This window comes from Perca fluviatilis, chromosome 13 (assembly GCF_010015445.1).
Source record: "Perca fluviatilis chromosome 13, GENO_Pfluv_1.0, whole genome shotgun sequence".
NCBI lineage: Eukaryota > Metazoa > Chordata > Actinopteri > Perciformes > Percidae > Perca > Perca fluviatilis.
The window spans coordinates 21,270,499-21,288,777 of NC_053124.1; the positions used below are offsets into that span (position 1 = coordinate 21,270,499).

At 38.8% G+C, this 18,279-nt stretch overlaps 1 protein-coding gene across 1 annotated transcript in view; it reads right to left on the reverse strand.

Moving 5' to 3' along the window:
* Window positions 1-12,839, reverse strand: part of LOC120571632 (serine/arginine repetitive matrix protein 1-like) — a 32,809-nt gene extending 19,970 nt beyond the window's left edge. The window contains exons 1-3 of the mRNA XM_039820690.1: window positions 12,715-12,839; window positions 11,483-11,535; window positions 2,828-2,911 (exon numbers count right to left, since the gene is read on the reverse strand). The gene's annotated coding sequence lies outside the window, so the exon portion shown is untranslated. The remainder of the gene's footprint in view (window positions 1-2,827; window positions 2,912-11,482; window positions 11,536-12,714) is intronic.
* Between the last annotated feature and the right edge of the window lie 5,440 nt (window positions 12,840-18,279).

Consider the following 18,279-nt stretch of genomic DNA (forward strand, 5'->3'; position numbering starts at 1 on the left):
CTCTTGGGAGAGCGAAAACAATTTAATCATGTTGAGCCAAAGTATATATCTATGCCTAAATCACCAAAATATGAATGAACCAAAAAACTGAAAGAAAACAGGTTGTGCTAACAGTGCACTACAATAATCTCAAAGATATCTATACAGTGACATTATTTCAACCAAAATCTGATGTTTTAGTGGCTAAAGTAAGCATTAGTTAGCAACTCAGTGTTAGCCGTTGTAATCACTCATTACAACATTGTATTAGTGTCCAAAGTTTTTAGCCACGAGAAGAAGGGTTAGTTTTGCAACAGAATATTAAAAAACATTTGATGCTAAGCAGAACTAAATATTTTATGAAATCAGCCCAAATGCCCTGTTGTTAGTAAATTACAAGTGGCTAATTTAATTACAGCCAGTTTTTACATCAGGCTTCTAAAAGTGTTTGTGTAAACCTCTTAAATTAAATTAAGCGGTAATTCAGTTTGTTAATTTAATTCAAATTGTTATCACTTCCAATAATGACTGGGGATATGGATTATCACGCACATGATTATCATGTTTTAATCTATCCTACCAACAGCTGAGACGATACTGAGCGATAACATATTGTTAGTCAATCCTGCTAAAAGAATACAACTCATATATTTAAGGGAATATCCATTGCATAAGTTTTTAGGTTTTGTATAAAAACTGCCAGCTGAAGCTTTTCCATTAAGACGACTACACAATCTTAATTTCTTTGTTGAAAATTGACAGAAATTTGTTTTGATTTTGATACAGAAATACTAAAGATTATCAGTCTGGAAAAGAACTAGTCGTGGAATTAGAATTAAACATTTGAAATCTAAAATTGTCTTGCTTTTTTTCACCTAATGTAATGCTAAATGTATGGCCATTTTGCATGACTCTTTTGACCGAATCAATCTCAAGACTTGTGAGAATTGGTGACATTAAAATAAGCATTCTGTTCTTCAATCTTTAAAAATGTATACCAAATAAATACATGAAAATTGAGAGAGGAAAGTCATCAAATGGCAAAGACTGCATGGTGTTTTACATGAGAAACATGACCCAAAATAAATACTGACTAACTGGAGAGATAATTAATGAGAGAAGATTACTGAAATCAAGCACACATCTGCCTCACAACACAACATTACTGTCAATTAAAGAAAAACCTTTTCTTTACAAAAAATACACAAAAAAACATTAAGGCTCTGCCATCAAAGACAAAACAAAGACTTCAGGTCACTCTCCCCCACTCATCGTCTTTGAAAAGTGACGCAAAGAGACTACGGCGCCACCCAAACAATGTAGGGGCACGGAGGAGCGAAATCTGCCCAGTGACAGCAAATAAACTGTTAACCACAGCTATGATCATCTGGCTAGTGCCAGCTCAACAGGAATGCAGGCCTCAGACAGCGGTTCTCAAACTCTGGGCCAAGAAGCGCTGATGGTCCGGTTGATTTTACAATAGAGGACACACTGTTTAGGAAAACATAATTGTTTCGAATTAAGAGAATTCTTAAAACAACAGATACAAATAAATATACTGTGATAGTGTAGTGTAACTAACTTAAACTAGGGTGGATTACTATGTGATGAGAAAACACAAATATATGCTTAGACTATTTATTTATTTTTTATAAATTGTCAGAAAACACGTCCAAAATTCATATTTAACTTCAAGAGAGTCTAGAGTGTGATGACTACTTTCCCAATTGTATTTAAGAGAAGTAATTTAGAGATGGGTGAGGAAGATTACAATCTTCTACCCTGTCCCACAAAACTGGATCTGACCCTGTGTAGCGAGGTCCCCATCGATGCTAATGCACCACTTCAGTCAGAGTACAGCTTGGTGAAGGGCCGGGATAAGTATCTGCTGGTCACAAACCATAAATTATTAGTTCTCTCAAGATAAAATGAGATTCTGTGGTGCAATTTCTCCCAAACCCCCCTACTTCGCTCTCCTTGTACCTTATTTACAAAGGCAGAAAACGTTGCCATGGGAACACACCACCAGGCAACCTCAGCGGCTTGGCATGATGCCCAATGGTTGCTAGGGCACTGTTGTCAATGGCTATTGGGTAGTGTCGGCCAGTATGTGTGTGTATGTGTGAGCATGTCCTGTATGTATGAGCAGGAGAGGAGAAAGTGTGTGTATATGCGGGTGTGCCTGTTCACAAATGTGCACAAAGCACACAGCACGTCTAAGCTTTAAAAAAGTATGCTTTAATGTTCTTATTCCATGCTGAGGGCTTTTATATGAGTACAATATATAAAAATTATAAATAATGCGTATCATTTTGGATTGGTTTTCTGATTTATGGTTTGACTCTGTGGGTGACAAATGATGGGAGACAGCTTTTGTTGGCTTATATACTTATACATATAATTTCTTTTCTTCGCAGAGCGTGTGTTTGTCAAAGAGAAAGAAAAAGAGAGAGAGAGCACTGGTTATCATGCAAGCATTTATGTGAGGTCCTATATGCAATTATGTTAAATAACACACATGATGGCTCTCTCATTTTGTCTTCTTTCAACATTCTGTGATAGCTAACAGTTAGGAAGTAGTCTGTTTACATTAGTATAACAATTTTGCTTCAATACGCACTGTCAATAAGAACAAACGTGTTTTGTGATGAGAGTACAAATTAAAAAGACAGAAAGAGAAGAAAAAGAAGCTGAGAGACATGGAAATGTTAGCGTCTCTCTGTATACTTGGAGCTGACGTTCTCCATCACTAGCTGTGATCTCTCAAGCTGTTTGCTCTCTCTTCCATTTCAGATTCAAGTCTTTGTTGGTATAAACGGAAAGAAACAGATGTTGCCAAAGCATTTACCTCACATCTAGTTTGGATCTAGTTTGAGGTTTTTCCCATGGCTCTCTTCTCACTGGGGAGCTTCTATAGTTGACCACGGCATTCCTGAAATCAGCAGAGCATCATGCAGATTATTAGCATACCACAGGATAGGAAGGGGAACATCAATAAACACAGTGAGCCATGAAGTTGGGATAAGTAAATAAATAAAGTCAGCCACCCAGACACAACCTTATCTGGGCTTTTATCCAGCCAGTTAGTCTAGTAGAGCAGTTTTCAGCAAAAACCATCCTGGACTCAATCATGAAACAAATACTACGAGATAATTAAATCATAATGGACCAATCCCTGATTAGAGATGAAGCACTCAGGAGCACTAAGAAATTAATAGAAACACAAGCATTTATGACAGATGAAGCATCAAACATTGTGTGCAGAGTATGAAATGGATTAACAAAAGGGGAGATAATGTTGAGAATGAATACTGTGCCATCAACAAAGGGTGAATGAGAGGGTGGTACAAAAATACATGTACAGCGGAGACGGTTAAAGTCAATGGTGATGAATAATACATTAATAATGCTGCTAAATACAATCCGACATCATAAATTAAACAGCAGTGAGCCAAACAAATGCAATAATTATGATACTGCAACACAATGAAAGACAACAGAGAAGGAGATGTGCGGCTTTTGTGTTGATGTACGCTCATTATTCCCACGTGTACGTATATATATGGGTCTCTGTGTTCCTGTCTGCATGCACTTAGGAAGAGCGAGTATTGCCTGTGGCGCATCTTATCTAATATTATCAAGAGGAAGCACAGCCTCTCCCCCTTGCCTCTTTCCCCCCCTGGCCCTTTGAACTCAAGCTGCTGCTGGAGATGCAGTCTGACTGAGCACAGCATGTCCTGAAAGGAGGTCAGAGGGCAGGAAAAACAGTCTGGTGTCATGGCAACTTGATGCCACCAACCAAAAATTTGGAGTGGCTGGTGGGGCCACAGAAAAGCTTGGTCAACCTGTCACAGCTTATTGAAGATGGAGATAAAAACCTTTATTCTTTGAGCCCTAAATTATACAACTAGTGATGTTCTTTATTTTTGTTATAATCAATAAATTCCCATAAAAAGAGTAAATCTAAACAGCTATGTAGTGACTATAAGTATGTCCGTTGTACAGTAGCTCAAGCCTGATTGATTTCATTCTTCTGTGTCATAAGGTCCATTGGAAATTTTGCGTGACCACAATGCAATGGTAGCGCAACGCCACTCCAGTGCAAAACTCTGTGGTGGCCAATCACATACATGCAAGCGCACATTCCTTGTAGATTACTTTGTAATGGGAATGTCATATTTTTACTGTTTACCTTGTGATTGTCGCGAGGCTGCTAACACATTGCTGCTTTTTGGTTTTAATGTCAATGTTAAGAAAAATATGGAGTAACGCCAGTCATATCCTTCAATCAATATATTAAACACGTTCATATGTTTTTTTGGGCTTCCATTCTTCTATATTCATTATGATACAGTTTATGGAAAGCCCATAAATGAACGCAGTGTAGCCTTAAACTTGATTGACTTAACTTGCTAATTTTATTCTGAAGACTATGAAGGGTTTTCAAGGAATACACAATAACTGTACCTTCAAATCAGTTCACATATAACAGGTTAGTAAATTACTTTTTTCTTTGCGTATATGTGTGTGCATGTCTGAGGCTTTTAGGAGACGCACATGTGCTGCATCTGCACAAGTGTGTGTATGAGGCTGCGCATGGTGTGTGTCCTTGTTTGTTCAATGCGGCAGACGGTGGAGTGGCAGATCAATAGGAAACAAATGAATTCAGATCAATATTAAGCCAGGGAGGGAAGGAGAGAGAAGGAGAGTCTGGAAGCGAGTGAGAGGGGTGATGCACCACAGAGGAGGAGGAGGGGTGGTGGTGGGTTGAAGGGGTGATGTGTTACCAGCAGCACAGCGACTAACTGTATACTTGGGAAAGACCACTCATCTCTACAATCCAAACCTCAGTGATTTGACGTCATTGACGGTTAAAATTGATGGTTAAGCGAGGTAGAGAGACATACAGAGAGACATGAGAGCAGCGGTGCACCGGGGACAAGCCCGGCATTCCTGCATCACTGATAGTGTTTAGTGGACAGCAGTAGTGAAATGAGACTGGACAGTGCTTCTTTTTATGAATATTTAATTTTTTTATATTCTTTCCTGGTTAAATAAAGTTATACATTTATTGTCTTTCCTTCATTTTGTTGTATTCGATTATGGAAAGCCCTTTGAATAATGAAGCCTAAATAAAATAATTAACCACTGTGAAATACATTTTTCTAGTATTTTCCTTTTTCCAATCCACTTTTTACTGAATATTTTTCATTTGTAATGCTTTATGTAGCTGAAAATCAGCAATCCTCAACCTTTTTTTAAATTTTTTTATGTTAGAGCACTTTGTTAGAGACCAATCTGGTGATGATTGAGGTGAGAGGGTCATGGCTGTGAATAAACAAACCTTCTCAGATTATTTTACAACAGCAACATCTGCCACTGTCTGCACGCAGTCAACTTTGACCCTTTTACTTCTATTCCATGTTTAAATAACACATTTACTTCTCACCATGCATGGTAAGATTAAAAATATCAGGCTAGTGAGGATTTAATTCTGACCTTTCCACTTAAACTCCCAGTTGGAGCTTGACATTTACAGCCAAACCGGTAAGGACCGTTCAGATTGGGAGTGGGCTAGACTTCTCAATGCTTTACTACAAGTTTCGTAAAGTACTAAAACTACCAAACAATCTTTATCAATGTTAGTGCTACAAAAAGTTATTTTCACTCTCAATTAATCTGTTAATTATTTTTTAAATGAATCAATTTCCTTTTGTCAATAAAATGTCAGAATATAGCAAAACATGCCTATTATAATCTCTGTGAGCTTGTGGTGACGTCGTCAAATAGCTTTTTATTGTCCAATCAAAATGGTGTGGCACTTTGCTTGAAAATTACTAAAATGATAAATCGATTATCATAGTTGCAAAAAGTTGCATTAAATCAATTAACTGATTAATCAACTAATAGTTTTGTCTCTAAATGATAGGTTTTAGAGCTAATAATATAATAATAAAACTGTAATAATTGGGTTTGGTTTTGGGCAAAGGTTTCTGGTCTAAAATGCCTGATTGAAGATGTATTCCTGTCTAACAGCACATGTAAGGTCCTCTGCCGAAATATAATATAGCGGTCGACAATATTCGTCTAGACTGTGATGGAGAAATCACCAGAGATTTGATCAAGTATCATATTTCTATTGTTAAGAATATTATTGTGACCTGAGCAATACATAGGTGATGGATTGCAGCAGTATCAACATACCAATTATTTACATTTACAATTTTGCTACATAAACTGTATATTACATCGTTCATTATCTCAGTTACATTCATCAGCATCTGTTTATTGGTGAGATATATCATACCAGAACAGTGATTTCCGCTAATTTTTTAAAAATTCTTTCGATTTGGAGTATCGCCTTGAAATTACAGAATTGTTCGGCTTTGAGTATCTACTCATCTCTCTGCAATGAGATCAAAGAATCAAGAGCCATTTGGGAGTTGGAACTGAATGAGACTTTGAAGTGATAGTGGCGAAAACAAACATATGGGTGCTGAGTGCTTGTGAACTGGCACTCTCTCAACTTCAGCTCAAGGTTCCTCGGCTCTTGAGATAGATTTCAATGACGCATAAATTCCTCAGTTAGCTTTAAGTGCAGTATCTCTAATGCCTTCGAGAAAATAGTGTTCGCTGTAAGTGGTATTGTTTAATTGAAGAGGATACCTATATAAATGCATTTCCCAGAATTTACAGTTTGGCCTTGAAGGAGAAGCATAAATGGTGGGACATTGGATACTATCGCAAAAATGTTATTACAATTTGCACAATGTATATCAGAAAATCAGGTTAAATATAACAGCCACTTCAATTTCTCCTTGTAAACTATGATCTGATTAGGATTTATTTTATCGTTTACGGTATGATTGGCTAAGGGTCTAATGGGCACAGTTGCTATTTTTTACTATTCTAGTGGAAGATTTGGCTGCAATGATGATCTACATATGCAGTAAAATGACACAAAAATACATGAGTTATGGCTGAATAACGTGTTGTCAATTTTACAATAAAAAAAACCTACAATATTACATTCCCTACAACTTTTACTTTATTCACATTGTGACTATACTCTATTATTACAAAAATGCATAAGCATTGACATATGATGCAATTCTCATATAATAATCATCAAGGTGATTAATTAAATTACTGCAGAGCTGCAACGATTATTTTGCTTTTCATTAGTCGTTTGGTCTCTAAAATGTTAGAACAATTGTGAAAGAATGGTCCAAAATCCATGGTTGTTCAATGTACTATCATAGGAGACTAAGAAAACCCCCAAATATTCACATTTGAGAAGCTGGAAACAGTGATTTTTTTTTTCCTCAACTTTTTCATAAAAAAAAAAAAATGACAGAATCAATTATCAAAGTTGTAGCTAATTAAAGTCCTTTGGATTTACTAATCGATTAGTTGTTTGAGCTCTAAATTAAATGTTAGTATAATACTGGCTGCAGCCATGCCTGTATGTATATAATTTGCATCAAAGCAACAATTCCTCTATCAGGCAGGTTTAAGATCATACTGTACATCATATTGTCTTTCAAGATGTTTCTCTAAGCTACATAAGGGCTACTATGACTTCATATGAATCATCATGAATTGCATATTTTGTAGCACCCAATGGACCCACTGGAGCAAAAGAGAGACTGCAAAGAGCAGCTGCCATCTGAGTAAATCTATCAGACTGAGACTAATGTCTGGAGAAACAAGCTCAGCAGTCCTTCAACTACATCACTGTCACTCATCTGTACCAAACTAAAGAGATTAAACTGACAATGATATCAGAAAGAGAAAAGATACAATTCCTCACATCTGATCAGATGGAACAAGCATATGTTTGGCATTTTTCCTTGATAAATGACATAAACCATGGATTATATTATTATTATGATTATTATTATTATTATTATTATTATTATATTTTTGATAATAATTATAAAAGTTGTTGTCTATTAGTTTTCTGACTAATCGTATCAACATATTTTTTTCTTTTCATGCAAAGACTCATTTAGTTTAATAGAGGAAGTAAAACCGACACAGAGACAGACAGAGAGAAAGACAGGGAGAGATACCTGAGGCAATGATAAAGAACATCAACTCCAACCAGACAGCCTGCTAAAAAAAAAAAGCATGGCGAGGCAAACATCGCCATGTCTCTCAGCTTTTCTTCCTGCCTCTCCTCTTTAATCTGACAGCCTCCCCTCTCTTTCTTTCTCTCTCTCTCTCTCTCTCTCTCTCTCTCTCTCTCTCTGTCCCCCTGAGCTGTGTTCTGTGTGCTCCATCCCCGCCTCTCTCCATCTCCCTGCCTCTAATGTGCTTTGGCGTGTGTTACCCACGGGTGCTTGCACGCTGCTGCCGCCATCCTAAACCCGGGTCAGGGGGGCAGCTGAAGCGGCGCAATGCTGTCTGTGACATCATCAGTCACTGCTATTACTCACGTCTCACCTCCCCTCACTGTCTGAAACTGCCAGGGCTTTAGGTGCTTGGTGGCAGGACGAGCGAACACATACGAACAAACACAGACCGAGTTACACACATGTTGTCAGAGATAAATAAAATAGCATTTGAAGAGCTTTATTCCAATATTCTATGAAATCCAATTTGGAGATTTATGTTACCTAAAATAGTTCAGGCTCAAACATAGTTGTGATGAAATCATTTTAGTGTAGCATGCACAAATATCAATGTTTTATTATACGCTATGACTTTGTGATAGTTTCAGAAATGTCTTTTATGGATTTAAACTCTTTACTTAATAATTCAGTTTTAACTTAAATTGACTATAAGATGGGCATTTCATTACAGTTAATAATTTAACATGACAGAATTGTTACTATAGTACACCGTCAATCACAGTTAAGTGTGTAAAACGTTTTTATGTAAACACATAGGGCTGCAACTAACTACTAATTTTTGTTTTTAATTGATTCATTTGTCAATTCCTTTTTCATTAATCAATTCACCGTTTAGTTGATAAAATGTTTAGAAATAGTGAAAAATCACATTTTCCCAAAGCATAAGTTGACTTTAGATAGCAAAGAAGACTAAGAAAACCAGCTAATATTCACATTAAAAAGGCAGAAACCAAGTGAGAATATTTGCATTTTTGCTAAAAAGATTACTTATCTATTAATCAACTAAACATTTCAGCACTATTTATTTGCTTTAGTACAAGCTAATCATTTTGATCTTTTAATATACTTTATGGAATTCAAATGACCTAGTACATGGACTACAAGATAGGGATGAAAGAACAGTTAAAAATCTAGCATAATAGAATAGTTCAGATAGGAAAAAAGAATAATTCAGATGGAGTAGCATTTTGTCAATGACAGAAAAGTGTGCTAAAATGACTTAATTCTGTTTTTGTTTTTTTAATTTCCCATTGTTATAATGTCCAAATGGGGCAAACCACGAACATCTCTCACCCAAATTAAATGAAACAATAAATCATGAAACATTTAAGCCAGGTATTCCACCAGTAATTCACATGCGTATGGAATGGATGTAGAGTACAGAAGAACAAGAATCTCCAGATGCGGCTGCCGATATCCATCTGCATGAGGTATAAGACTGTGGGCAGCCTGCATCTGTGTAAAAGGGAGAAACGTGCTTCCATCGGTGAGCATGTGCGCGAGCTTCAGACTGTGTCAAATCGCCACATCTGCCATCAACGGAAACACTTCTGTACCTGGGGGTCTGTCTGTCACCCCCGCTGTCAGCCAATGAAGAGATGAGACTCTGCAAACTTCTTCACTCAGGAAAACAGATAACTGGTATGAAAGCCAACGGCCTTGTATGTGGGAACGCACTGTATAAATCATACACGACCAGCACCACCAGGCTCCATACACATGCTACAGCACTGCATTAATAATAAGCATGCCAATGTCATATACACAAGCATATAGAGAATGTATATGTCTACGTCTTTTTTGTCTCACTCCCCTGCACTCTCACCATGTCCTCTTGAAAGGATCGGCAGCACTGAACTCAATGTGCCAAAGAAAAAGACAGGGAGGGAGAGACAGACTTGATACAAAAAAGACAGGAAGGTGAAGGGCTAGGGAATGGATAAACGACAAAGACAGAATAATGACGTAAGGAATATATTTGAAGACGGAAAAAAACATGTTCATGCAAAACGTTCATGGGGACAAATAAAAGACATGCGGCAAAGTAGGACAGCAAAATAGACGGCATGACTGAAAGACAGACAGATTAACCAAAAGAGACACAAGAGAGAGAGACAGACAAACAAAGAGCAAGCAGTTAGAACAAAAGATGATATGATGTAAAGGAAGAGAGTGGAAGAGGAGAAAGGAGGACAGACTTGGAACCAGACAGAGGAAACCAAATAGAGAGAGAGAGAGAGAGAGAAAGACAGGCAGGCAGGCAGAATTAGAAAAAGACAGAGGAGGGCAATGCACAAGCTAAAATAGGTGGCAGACTCTAGTCAATGCAGTGACCTAGTCGCGCAAGACTGAGGAATTCTCCCTGTTGACCCGGAAACATTCCTCCGGTCCTCATCAGATGTTAACCCATGCCACACCACCAAACTTTACTGCAGTGGCTTACATGGCTTCTTTTTGTCACTGACCCAGGAAAAATACAACAACTTCAAAAATACACATGCTACTAACCCTACGCAGTTTATGAAGCAGCATTAACATTTTCCATTATGAGTGGGTGCTACGAATGAATCTGGAAATCTAATAAATTACCTGCAGTGTGCAAAGCTTTTTCTGACAGTAGAAGCAAACTGCTTCAAATCTCTGAGCAAACGCCTTCAATAAGAATGGAAATATTAGGTAAAGTGCACAGTTCAACTGGCTCTGAATCAACAGTCTGTGTGTGCATAGGGCCCTGCAAAAACACATTGTGAAAATATCAGGGCAAGAAGGGCTCTATTGTGTCGCAGAGGCAGATTGTAGCTCTTATTCTCCTGCTGCTGGACCGGGGGCATGGGGGGTGACATCAGCACAAAGACAAAAATGTAATGTGAGGCATCACACCACAGGCCGCTCTTTATACCCGCACTCTATCACTTTTCAGCAACATCTGATAATCGAGACGTGACCAACAGATGACCCTTCCACTAGTTGCTTACTAAGATAAGTCACAGCCAACAGTGTTACACCAAACTGACTCAAGTAGGCATGCCAGCAAAATGAAAGATTGTCTGCTAGCTGCTTTCACATAGGCCCACAGTGCACATACGTATATGTGAGGTTAATCATGACAGAATGACTCAGGGAAGAGTAATTCAATTATTCTGATGGTGCATCGGCATTTCGATCGGGCCACAGACTAAAATGGCTGACCAAGTGTTTCTGACTGCTGGGTGCCATTAAGCAAAGCTCTAGTCAGTAAAGCACATGATTTTAAACAAATCTATACATAGACTCAATCTCTGGGGATAAAGAGGACATACAGCATCTGTTGCTTATTCTGGACCCCTTTTTAAAGTTACATAAATGTACAGTAAATCTTTCCTTACCTGATAAAAATCACTTCTTCAATGAAAAGTTCAGGTTTTCTCAGAGGCTCAACCTGAAAAACAGACATACATTTACATTATTTTTTGCAATGTAATTACTTTGAGAATTGTAGGTATTCTGTAAAACATTTTTAACTGATTCTGGATTATTTGTCTTTTATTTGTCTCTTAGCTAGCATACATCCAGACGCATTCTTAACTCTAATTCTGGTCATCCTCACTGAATATTTAACCATATTTCAAGATCCTTTTTAATCCTACATTTAATACTTCACTTCTACTGCTAACACTTCTGATTGTTGCACGCGTTTCATTGTACCAATGGTAGCACACAGCACGACTGCTGTACCAGCCCTAGTCACTAGTCACAGCTGGGAAAACCAATTCAGCAGCATAAATTCAAAGTTGCTATACACAATGACAGCTTGCATGGGAATTCCTGAGGTCTGTTCGATCCATTAATGTATGCTGCGGTTGAATGTCATTAATTATGAACGAGAAACACATGAGATCCACAGAGAGCTGGTAGAGAATCATGGGTCATGGCTGTGGACTGTAGTGCTGTGACTTTTTGTGACATACTGTGTGAAGTTACAAATATTATGCAGTCAGATATATGCTAGTTTTGGGCAGGCTATCTTCGAAGTTTTGCATATGTTATAAGAAAACCCATTTTTAAGGTTGAATTAAATCAGAGATCAGTAAGTGACTTAAAGTTAACTAAGGACATAGAAGTATTTAGCTTAAACAGGATGAGTTTTGTCAAATGACACAGAAATGTACATACTGTAACATGTGTAAATGAGGCAGACCGCCTGCAGCAAACTGTTCCTGCTATAGGTGAGGTTATTCTACTTCCTCAGTCTTTAGGTGTCAGGCACTAAAGTCCATATGTGTGAATACTGCAGTTTCTTTATGCAGTCAGGGCCTCTTCCCCTTTAAGGCCCAGAGTGTGTTGACCCTGCCAGTGAGTTCATACCATAAGCAGACCCATATAGCTTCTCCTCCAGAGCCTCTGATCACGACCCTGCTGAGCTGCCGCCTCAGTTATGTAAGATTACATAACACCAGGTCTGTCTGAGTAATATTTCATAACCTGGGGGTCCCACTACACTGATATTACCATCAAATCCCCTCATGAGTGCAATCAAAAGTGCAAGGCATGTTTGGTAACGTAAAAGTAAAATTTGAAAACAAAAATGATCAAGTTAACAGCTATAAAAGGGATTTACCTCTCCTATCCTTCTTGTTTCTTTTGCTGAAAAGCACGGACGTTTGATTCCTCCGCAAAATGTTGACATCAAAGACGTTTCGCTTCATTTTCTTGAGAGCTACAGTGGAGGTCACTGAAAGGTCGAGCCTGGGACGCCACTAAACAACAAACTGTGTATTATTGAAATCATTGCATATGAATTAATTTAGCACACATTTAGACACTGAATATATTATTACAAAACTAGGCCATTAACTGTTATTTAACGGCCTTGGCTATACAATTAGATTCTTTTCTTTATTATACATCTGCAGTATGTATTTCTGAAAATGTCTGCGCTGTTTTTAATCAAAACATTTTTGACGACCTTGCATAACTTCGATAACCTTGCTTCATTCACAAACAAATGATAAGCAAAGATTTTAAACAGACAAAAATGACAGAAACTAGCACAAACAATCAAAAGGTGTTTCAGCACTTATGGCTTAAAGTAACACACACTCGCACACCAGAAAAAAAACGTTGCCGGCGGAGGGACACACACACTCCCCTCGGAACGATACCAGTGGACAATCTTGGATATAGATAACAACTGTGGCAAGTAATAGAGAGAATGTGGGCAGAGATAACAGGAGGCTATGTAAATAAAAAACAGAGCAGGCAGATATATAACACAGGAGAGGAAAAAGGGGAAAGGAAAGAGCTGTCAGGCGATATCTGAAGCTGTTACCACGGGAGAAAAAGAGTATACTCGATGGATGTTACAGCAGATGGACTACACTGCAAATGGACGATAGCAGACTTGTGCTATATATCGAATGCCTCTGTCCACTGTAACCCACTACTGTCGACATCTTTACATAGCAGACATGCAGTAATTTGCACCAAAGCCTCCGTCTTTACCTGTAACTTCACCACATCAAACGGAAGTAATCTGCGCCCAAAAGCGCAGTTATAAAAATGAAAAAACTTGTTGAAAGAAACTTTTTGTTTGTTACTTAACTTAAGCCCTGGAATAAATCCACCCTTATTTTTTGTTGATACCGAACCACATCTTGGACTGTGGGTTTCGTCTTTACAGGCGGACTAACAGATAGATTGGGGTTACCCGGATGAAAGATGGGATAGAAAAGGGGGCGAAGCATGGGAGGAGTGAAATATGCAATGAAAGAGGAAAAAGAAGAAATCCTGCAGTACTTACTCTGTTCTCACCTCTCTATTTCGCCTCATTCTAACACATCACCTTCAATTTCTTTGCATTTTACAACAAACACCATCACACAATCATTTCGTGAATATAAAACGTGATTGTGCGAATCCACGCATGCGTACGCAGGATTGACCGTCCGCCACTGCTGGCTCTGTTAACTCTAAATCACACCCCAACATACTAACACACACACGCACAGACACACAGATACACATGACTAATACAGATAGATACACACAGAAATGCACACACCCTGCCTCCTTCATGTGCTAGCCTCCCATGCATGGGCCCCATAAAACTCGGTGCACTCAGTGATCCCTTTCCAAAGCCCTCATCTAAATGTGAGTAGAGGTAATCCTTCAAGGAGAGGCAAAGAGAACAGCGATAACCCATGATAAAGAGGAGCTGAAGGAGGAAAGAGAGAAAGACAGTGAAAGAGGGAGAGAGGTGGAGCGCGAGATGGGAAAGAAGAACAGGATGGGGGGGATTAGCAACCTAGGGAATACATTTCTCAAACAAGAAAAAAAAAAAAAAAAGAGTTGAAATATGAATTGAAGGCAAGGTGGGGGTGAGAAGAATGCTTTAAAGGAAAAAGGATGCATGTATGGGAAAGGAAAAGGACATGTACATACAGTATACTCACAGATGAATGAGAGGGTGACCGGAGAAGTGATGAAAAATCATGTCAAAAAAGTGCAAGCCTGAGTTTGACGAGAAGTCCAGTTTTTGCTCATTCTGGAGTTTTGTATTTTGTCATTTTTCCCGCGATTTTGCCAATTTCCTATCCAGCCGTCCCTCCTTCCTAAGTCTATCCCCTACTAGTCCCCCTTCTCCTCTCTTCCCCCTCCTGTTTTTCTTGCCAGTGCCGGTACTCTTTCTCCTACCTCTCTCTCTCTTTCTCTGTCTTCTCCCGCAGACCATGCTCTCCATTTTCCCCTCATTCTTTGCCTCTGTCCCCTTCATCTGTCCATTCATCGGACACTCTTTTCCTTTTTAAAACCTTTAGAATACAGATACGATTCAAAAAATGGTTTCTAAACAGAAGTCGAGTTCTGACAAAAAAAATACTGCAGAAGTATAGAAAAAAAACTGTTAACAGGAAAGGACAAGCGATTTGTGGCATTCAGTCTAACGCAGAGACAATCCGTGGCCTGCATTTTTCAGGGGCGCCACGCATAGTAGGGGTGATGGTGCCTCCATACATGAGGGCATAACCAAAAGCATAGAATGGTAAGCAAAAGAAAAAGAAGGAATAAAACCGAGCTCTTTGCGGTCGGTCTCCAGTGAAAGTGGATAGTAAGCGCGCGTGAGGGGAAGGAGTGGGAAGGACTCCGGGGTGTGTGTGTGAAGAGGTGGGAGGAGAGAGAAGGCAGAGCCAGCGAGAAGACAGAGACAGAGAGAGAGAGAGAGAGAGAGAGAGAGAGAGAGAGAGAGAGAGAACTGGGGGTTCATGGAGAAATATCCAAGAGGGAGGGATGGAGGAGGAGTGTGTTGGTGGGGAGAGAAAAGAGGAGGGGGCAGGAATAGGAATACATTTTTTTACGCTCACAGTATTCAAATTTTGTACTTTTTCATTTTTTCACCCCTCTGTTCCACGGCTAATACCTTTCTTTTTCTGTGAGAAGAAAATAGAGAGGAAGAAAGAAGAAGAGAAAAAACTACTGTGTGCTTTGTCTTCCACCCCTGCCATTCTTTTTCCTGGTTTCCTTTCTGCTCAGACTCTCCTCTATTTTCTGCACGTGCACTTGAACTCTAAATCCTGTTTGCTTCCCCTCCCCTCTCTCTCTCTCTCTCTCTCTCTCTAACTGCGCATCTGTGTGTCTCTGCCTCTCTCTCTCTCTCTGTCTCTCTCTCTATCTCTCTCCTAGGCAGAGGCTTGAAATAGTGCTAGCAGGCAGGAGAGAGCGGGAGGGAAAAGGAGAGGGCGAGGGGGACAAAAAAGGGGAGAGAGATGTTGAGAGGGGGGGAGGGGAAGAAGCTTAGACGGGCTGACATAGAGAGCACAGGGCTGCTCTGTGTGTGTGTGTGTGTGTGTGTGTGTGTGTGTGTGTGTGTGTGTGTGTGTGTGTGTGTGTGTGTGTGTGCGTGTGTGTGTGTGTGTGTGTGTGTGTGTGTCATATGAACATGTCTGCACATTTGTAAACTCACATTCATCTACCTTGGCTTTAGATGCAGTGTTTCACACACTGGTGGTAATCCGCATATCATGTTAGCCTACATACCAGAAAAGACATTCATGACTTTTTGGGGTCAAGGAAAAGAAATCATTAAAACATTCGGATTTTCTGTATTTTCAGCGGTTTATAGTGTCAACTACACTTATAACTACTAAAACATAAGCAATGCTTTGGAGACATACAATATAATAGTGCTGCAAGGAATGATTGGATGTTCATTATTAATTAGTCAAACTATAATTTTCTTGATTGATCATGCAGTAAAAAAAATTCACATATAATGAACAAGTCTTATCTCAAACTACAAGATATCAAGCTACCAGAGCCAAAAAGTTGCCTTCAAACTGCTTATGTTTTGAATTGAAAATCAAAACCCCAGTGATTCAATTTACAATGAAATGAGACGCTTTAAGAAGCTGTTACAAGCTAATGTTTGGTATTTTTACCAAAGATTACAAAATGTACACAATAAATTGATTGCATTTTTGGTCAACTGACTAATCAATTAATTGAACAAATCTGAATGAACACACCACCTGTCATATTTATTTTAATCTTCAGTGCAAGCATGCAATCCTAACATCCACATGTCAGATTTGGCTTATATCGTATATGTAGATAAATGTTGGTATTTCCAATGTAAAAAGAAAAGTTAATTAATTGATTAATGCATCCACAGAAAATTAAAACCTTAGAATTCTGATAAACAACTATTCATTTCAGTCAATTATCAAGTTAACATTTGCTGGTCACAATTTAAAAAATGCTTGCTTTCTGTGTTTCACATCACTATAGAACGATTACTCTGCAGGTTTATTGGCGAGAATATTTATGTGAGAATATGTAACATAACCTTAATCTCTGGTATCTGGTATGGCATTTGCCATTTTTTTAAAAACATTTTAAACACAAAAGTACAACTAACATAATGTGAACCTGAGAGGTTTCTGAAATTATAGCTCCTGTAAAAAAACATTTTTTAGTTATGCTGAATTTACATTTAGTTCACAGGTTGCCTGCTGATACTGTTGCAGGTTGACAGAGGGTGACATGAATGATGCTTTGAGATCATTTAATTAATTCTACTAATATTATGTAAGGGATTAAGGCAAAAAGGTGAGAGCAGAAGAGAAGGAAGGCAGGTCATTGGAGGGTAAAGAGAGAAATTGGTTGTTTAGGAAGTTTCACTGTATGCTGTCTTTAGACATAACTACACATTTGTGCCAGCAATGATAGTGTTTATTAATAAAACACTGATAAGTCACTGCATTCTGCCTTGTTTTCCAAGTGGAGCGATCACACTGGCAAATAGAGACCTGGATACTAGCCTGAATCTAGAAAGATGGCCAATGGTCATCAATGATGACCGAAAGCAATTATATTTTATGAAAAGTGTTATCTCATGGTCATCCTTTCAAATGTATCATCATTTACATTAACCTCTGAACCACCTTTTAAGCCATAAAGCACATTTTACACATCAACTGCACTCTATGCAGCAATTAAAAGCAACATCCTGGCTGGTGAAAAAGGAAAAGAAACTAAAAGGTTACTAACCATCCACTAGTGGTGTCTTCCCCACTGAGTTGCTTTCTCCTGCCTGCTGACTGCAGCACACTTCTTGAAAGGGCTTTGGGTCTGTCTGGTAAAACAGAGAAATGGGCCAGAGATGTGAGGGTGCCCCCACACTACCCTCTGCTGGGACTCAACGAGAACAGCTTACACCCAGCATCGTCACAGTGAAAAGGCTCTTTTTTAAAAAAAAACAATGTTTAACCATCAATTCGACACGTATAGGCTAGGCCTACTGCGTGATTACAATATACATGTTGAATATAACCGTTAGTGTTTGAGTTACTCTGGTTTAAGGGCTGAGTGAAGCAGGAATTTCAAGCCCTTGACGAGATTAATTCAGGCATCCCCCCACTCCTCCTCACTCCTCAGCATCCTTCCTTCAACCGCATTAGCTGCCATCGGCTAAACTGGGACTTAACTCCATCACAAAGTACCCTACCACCTGTCTGTCGTCTTTGTAGGTATATCAAAAGTAAGATATTTGTTATTATTGGATATTAAGCGAGCTGTATGTGTGGGTAACTACCAGAGCCGTTATGACCTGAGTGCTATCCGTTATAGCTACTAGCTAACGTTAGGAAAGAGTTCCAACGTTCCAACACCTGGTTGTGACGGGCGGTGC